Source organism: Camellia sinensis, chromosome 9 (assembly GCF_055761805.1).
Source record: "Camellia sinensis isolate YWXY chromosome 9, ASM5576180v1, whole genome shotgun sequence".
Classification (NCBI taxonomy): Eukaryota; Viridiplantae; Streptophyta; class Magnoliopsida; order Ericales; family Theaceae; genus Camellia; species Camellia sinensis.
Genome location: NC_138969.1, coordinates 181,173,188 through 181,179,708, shown reverse-complemented (window position 1 = coordinate 181,179,708; position 6,521 = coordinate 181,173,188).

Genomic DNA, 6,521 nt, shown 5'->3' with positions numbered 1-6,521 from the left:
CAGGGGAATCCGTATAGGTGTTCGAGTATTCGAACCGTAATGCATGAGAAATGGTAAATAAATGCCGTATCTACATATCTGCCACTGTGCAGGAGAATCCGTATAGGTGTTCGAGTGTTCGAACCATAATGCATGAGAAATAGTAAGTAAAAGTTGTATTCACATATCTTCCACTGTGCAGGAGAATCCGTATAGGTGTTCGAGTGTTCGAACCGTAATGCGTGAGAAATTGTAAGTGAACGCCGTATTTACATATCTGCCACTGTGCAGGGGAATCCGTATAGGTGTTCGAGTATTCGAACCGTAATGCATTTGAAATGGTAAATAAATGCCGTATTTACATATCTGCCACTGTGCAGGAGAATCCGTATAGGTGTTCGAGTGTTCGAACCGTAATGCGTGAGAAATGGTAAGTAAACGTCGTATTTACATATCTGCCACTGTGCAGAAGAATCCGTATAGGTGTTCGAGGGTTCGAACCGTAATGCGTGAGAAATGGTAAGTAAACGTCGTATTTACATATCTGCCACTGTGCAGGAGAATCCGTATAGGTGTTCGAGTGTTTGAACTGTAATGCATGAGAAATGGTAAGTAAACGCCGTATTTACATATCTGCCACCGTGCAGGAGAATCCGTATAGGTGGTCGAGTGTTCGAACCGTAATGCGTGAGGAATGGTAAGTAAACGTCGTATTGACATATCTGCCACTGTGCAGGAGAATCCGTATAGGTGTCCGAGTGTTCGAACCGTAATGCATGAGAAATGGTAAGTAAACGTTGTATTTACATATCTGCCACTGTGCAGGAGAATCCGTATAGGTGTTCGAGTGTTCGAACCGTAATGCGTGAGAAATTGTAAGTGAACGCCGTATTTACATATCTGCCACTGTGCAGGGGAATCCGTATAGGTGTTCGAGTATTCGAACCGTAATGCATGAGAAATGGTAAATAAATGCCGTATCTACATATCTGCCACTGTGCAGGAGAATCCGTATAGGTGTTCGAGTGTTCGAACCATAATGCATGAGAAATAGTAAGTAAAAGTTGTATTCACATATCTTCCACTGTGCAGGAGAATCCGTATAGGTGTTCGAGTGTTCGAACCGTAATGCGTGAGAAATTGTAAGTGAACGCCGTATTTACATATCTGCCACTGTGCAGGGGAATCCGTATAGGTGTTCGAGTATTCGAACAGTAATGCATGAGAAATGGTAAGTGAACGCCGTATTTACATATCTGCCACTGTGCAGCAGAATCCGTGTAAGTGTTCGAGTGTTCGAACCGTAATGCATGCGAAATGGTAAGTAAACGCCGTATTTACATATCTGCCACTGTGCAGGAGAAGCCGTACAGGTGTTCGAGTGTTCGAACCATAATGCATAAGAAAGAGTAAGTAAACGTTGTATTTACATATCTGCCACTGTGCTGGAGAATCCGTACAGGTGTTCGAGTGTTCGAACCGTAATGCATGAGAAATGGTAAGTAAACGCTGTATTTACATATCTGCCACTGTGCAGGAGAATCCGTATAGGTGTTCGAGTGTTCGAACCGTAATGCGTGAGAAATTGTAAGTGAACGCCGTATTTACATATCTGCCACTGTGCAGGGGAATCCGTATAGGTGTTCGAGTATTCGAACCGTAATGCATGAGAAATGGTAAATAAATGCCGTATCTACATATCTGCCACTGTGCAGGAGAATCCGTATAGGTGTTCGAGTGTTCGAACCATAATGCATGAGAAATAGTAAGTAAAAGTTGTATTCACATATCTTCCACTGTGCAGGAGAATCCGTATAGGTGTTCGAGTGTTCGAACCGTAATGCGTGAGAAATTGTAAGTGAACGCCGTATTTACATATCTGCCACTGTGCAGGGGAATCCGTATAGGTGTTCGAGTATTCGAACCGTAATGCATTTGAAATGGTAAATAAATGCCGTATTTACATATCTGCCACTGTGCAGGAGAATCCGTATAGGTGTTCGAGTGTTCGAACCGTAATGCATGCGAAATGGTAAGTAAACGCCATATTTACATATCTGCCACTGTGCAGGAGAATCCGTATAGGTGTTCGAGTGTTCGAACCGTAATGCATGCGAAATGGTAATTAAACGCCGTATTTGCATATCTGCCACTGTGCAGGAGAAGCCGTGCAGGTGTTCGAGTGTTCGAACCGTAATGCATAAGAAAGAGTAAGTAAACGTTGTATTTACATATTTGCCACTGTGCTGGAGAGTCCGTATAGGTGTTCGAGTGTTCGAACCGTAATGCACGAGAAATGGTAAGTAAACGCCGTATTTACATATCTGCCACTTTGCAGGAGAATCCGTATAGGTGTTCGAGTGTTCGAACCGTAATGCGTGAGAAATGGTAAGTAAACATCGTATTTACATATCTGCCACTGTGCAGGAGAATCCGTATAGGTGTCCGAGTGTTCGAATCGTAATGCATGAGAAATGGTAAGCAAACATCGTATTTACATATCTGCCACTGTGCAGGAGAATCCGTATAGGTGTTCGAGTGTTCGAACCGTAATGCATGACAAATGGTAAGTGAACGCCGTATTTACATATCTGCCACTGTGGAGGAGAATCCGTATAGGTGTTCGAGTGTTCGAACCGTAATACGTGAGAAATTGTAAGTGAACGCCGTATTTACATATCTGCCACTGTGCAGGAGAATCCGTATAGCTGTTCGAGTGTCCGAACCCTAATGCGTCAGAAATGGTATGTAAATGATGTATTTACATATCTGCCACTGTGTAGGAGAATCCGTGTAGGTGTTCGAGTGTTCGAACCGTAATGCGTGAGAAATGGTAAGTAAACGTCGTATTTACATATCTGCCACTGTGCAGGAAAATCCGTATAGGTGTCCGAGTGTTCGAACCGTAATGCAAGAGAAATTGTAAGTAAACATCGTATTTACATATCTGCCACTGTGCAGGAGAATCCGTATAGGTGTCCGAGTGTTCGAACCGTAATGCATGAGAAATGGTAAGTAAACGTTGTATTTACATATCTGCCACTGTGCAGGAGAATCCGTATAGGTGTTCGAGTGTTCGAACCGTAATGCGTGAGAAATTGTAAGTGAACGCCGTATTTACATATCTGCCACTGTGCAGGGGAATCCGTATAGGTGTTCGAGTATTCGAACAGTAATGCATGAGAAATGGTAAGTGAACGCCGTATTTACATATCTGCCACTGTGCAGCAGAATCCGTGTAGGTGTTCTAGTGTTCGAACCGTAATGCATGCGAAATGGTAAGTAAACGCCGTATTTACATATCTGCCACTGTGCAGGAGAAGCCCTACAGGTGTTCGAGTGTTCGAACCATAATGCATAAGAAAGAGTAAGTAAACGTTGTATTTACATATCTGCCACTGTGCTGGAGAATCCGTACAGGTGTTCGAGTGTTCGAACCGTAATGCATGAGAAATGGTAAGTAAACGCTGTATTTACATATCTGCCACTGTGCAGGAGAATCCGTATAGGTGTTCGAGTGTTCGAACCATAATGCGTGAGAAATTGTAAGTGAACGCCGTATTTACATATCTGCCACTGTGCAGGGGAATCCGTATAGGTGTTCGAGTATTCGAACCGTAATGCATGAGAAATGGTAAATAAATGCCGTATCTACATATCTGCCACTGTGCAGGAGAATCCGTATAGGTGTTCGAGTGTTCGAACCATAATGCATGAGAAATAGTAAGTAAAAGTTGTATTCACATATCTTCCACTGTGCAGGAGAATCCGTATAGGTGTTCGAGTGTTCGAACCGTAATGCGTGAGAAATTGTAAGTGAACGCCGTATTTACATATCTGCCACTGTGCAGGGGAATCCGTATAGGTGTTCGAGTATTCGAACCGTAATGCATTTGAAATGGTAAATAAATGCCGTATTTACATATCTGCCACTGTGCAGGAGAATCCGTATAGGTGTTCGAGTGTTCGAACCGTAATGCATGCGAAATGGTAAGTAAACGCCATATTTACATATCTGCCACTGTGCAGGAGAATCCGTATAGGTGTTCGAGTGTTCGAACCGTAATGCATGCGAAATGGTAATTAAACGCCGTATTTGCATATCTGCCACTGTGCAGGAGAAGCCGTGCAGGTGTTCGAGTGTTCGAACCGTAATGCATAAGAAAGAGTAAGTAAACGTTGTATTTACATATCTGCCACTGTGCTGGAGAGTCCGTATAGGTGTTCGAGTGTTCGAACCGTAATGCACGAGAAATGGTAAGTAAACGCCGTATTTACATATCTGCCACTTTGCAGGAGAATCCGTATAGGTGTTCGAGTGTTCGAACCGTAATGCGTGAGAAATGGTAAGTAAACATCGTATTAACATATCTGCCACTGTGCAGGAGAATCCGTATAGGTGTCCGAGTGTTCGAACCGTAATGCATGAGAAATGGTAAGTAAACATCGTATTTACATATCTGCTACTGTGCAGGAGAATCCGTATAGGTGTTCGAGTGTTCGAACCGTAATGCGTGAGAAATTGTAAGTGAACGCCGTATTTACATATCTGCCACTGTGCAGGGGAATCCGTATAGGTGTTCGAGTATTCGAACCGTAATGCATTTGAAATGGTAAATAAATGCCGTATTTACATATCTGCCACTGTGCAGGAGAATCCGTATAGGTGTTCGAGTGTTCGAACCGTAATGCATGCGAAATGGTAAGTAAACGCCATATTTACATATCTGCCACTGTGCAGGAGAATCCGTATAGGTGTTCGAGTGTTCGAACCGTAATGCATGCGAAATGGTAATTAAACGCCGTATTTGCATATCTGCCACTGTGCAGGAGAAGCCGTGCAGGTGTTCGAGTGTTCGAACCGTAATGCATAAGAAAGAGTAAGTAAACGTTGTATTTACATATTTGCCACTGTGCTGGAGAGTCCGTATAGGTGTTCGAGTGTTCGAACCGTAATGCACGAGAAATGGTAAGTAAACGCCGTATTTACATATCTGCCACTTTGCAGGAGAATCCGTATAGGTGTTCGAGTGTTCGAACCGTAATGCGTGAGAAATGGTAAGTAAACATCGTATTTACATATCTGCCACTGTGCAGGAGAATCCGTATAGGTGTCCGAGTGTTCGAATCGTAATGCATGAGAAATGGTAAGCAAACATCGTATTTACATATCTGCCACTGTGCAGGAGAATCCGTATAGGTGTTCGAGTGTTCGAACCGTAATGCATGACAAATGGTAAGTGAACGCCGTATTTACATATCTGCCACTGTGGAGGAGAATCCGTATAGGTGTTCGAGTGTTCGAACCGTAATACGTGAGAAATTGTAAGTGAACGCCGTATTTACATATCTGCCACTGTGCAGGAGAATCCGTATAGCTGTTCGAGTGTCCGAACCCTAATGCGTCAGAAATGGTATGTAAATGATGTATTTACATATCTGCCACTGTGTAGGAGAATCCGTGTAGGTGTTCGAGTGTTCGAACCGTAATGCGTGAGAAATGGTAAGTAAACGTCGTATTTACATATCTGCCACTGTGCAGGAAAATCCGTATAGGTGTCCGAGTGTTCGAACCGTAATGCAAGAGAAATTGTAAGTAAACATCGTATTTACATATCTGCCACTGTGCAGGAGAATCCGTATAGGTGTCCGAGTGTTCGAACCGTAATGCATGAGAAATGGTAAGTAAACGTTGTATTTACATATCTGCCACTGTGCAGGAGAATCCGTATAGGTGTTCGAGTGTTCGAACCGTAATGCGTGAGAAATTGTAAGTGAACGCCGTATTTACATATCTGCCACTGTGCAGGGGAATCCGTATAGGTGTTCGAGTATTCGAACAGTAATGCATGAGAAATGGTAAGTGAACGCCGTATTTACATATCTGCCACTGTGCAGCAGAATCCGTGTAGGTGTTCTAGTGTTCGAACCGTAATGCATGCGAAATGGTAAGTAAACGCCGTATTTACATATCTGCCACTGTGCAGGAGAAGCCGTACAGGTGTTCGAGTGTTCGAACCATAATGCATAAGAAAGAGTAAGTAAACGTTGTATTTACATATCTGCCACTGTGCTGGAGAATCCGTACAGGTGTTCGAGTGTTCGAACCGTAATGCATGTGAAATGGTAAGTAAACGCTGTATTTACATATCTGCCACTGTGCAGGAGAATCCGTATAGGTGTTCGAGTGTTCGAACCATAATGCGTGAGAAATTGTAAGTGAACGCCGTATTTACATATCTGCCACTGTGCAGGGGAATCCGTATAGGTGTTCGAGTATTCGAACCGTAATGCATGAGAAATGGTAAATAAATGCCGTATCTACATATCTGCCACTGTGCAGGAGAATCCGTATAGGTGTTCGAGTGTTCGAACCATAATGCATGAGAAATAGTAAGTAAAAGTTGTATTCACATATCTTCCACTGTGCAGGAGAATCCGTATAGGTGTTCGAGTGTTCGAACCGTAATGCGTGAGAAATTGTAAGTGAACGCCGTATTTACATATCTGCCACTGTGCAGGGGAATCCGTATAGGTGTTCG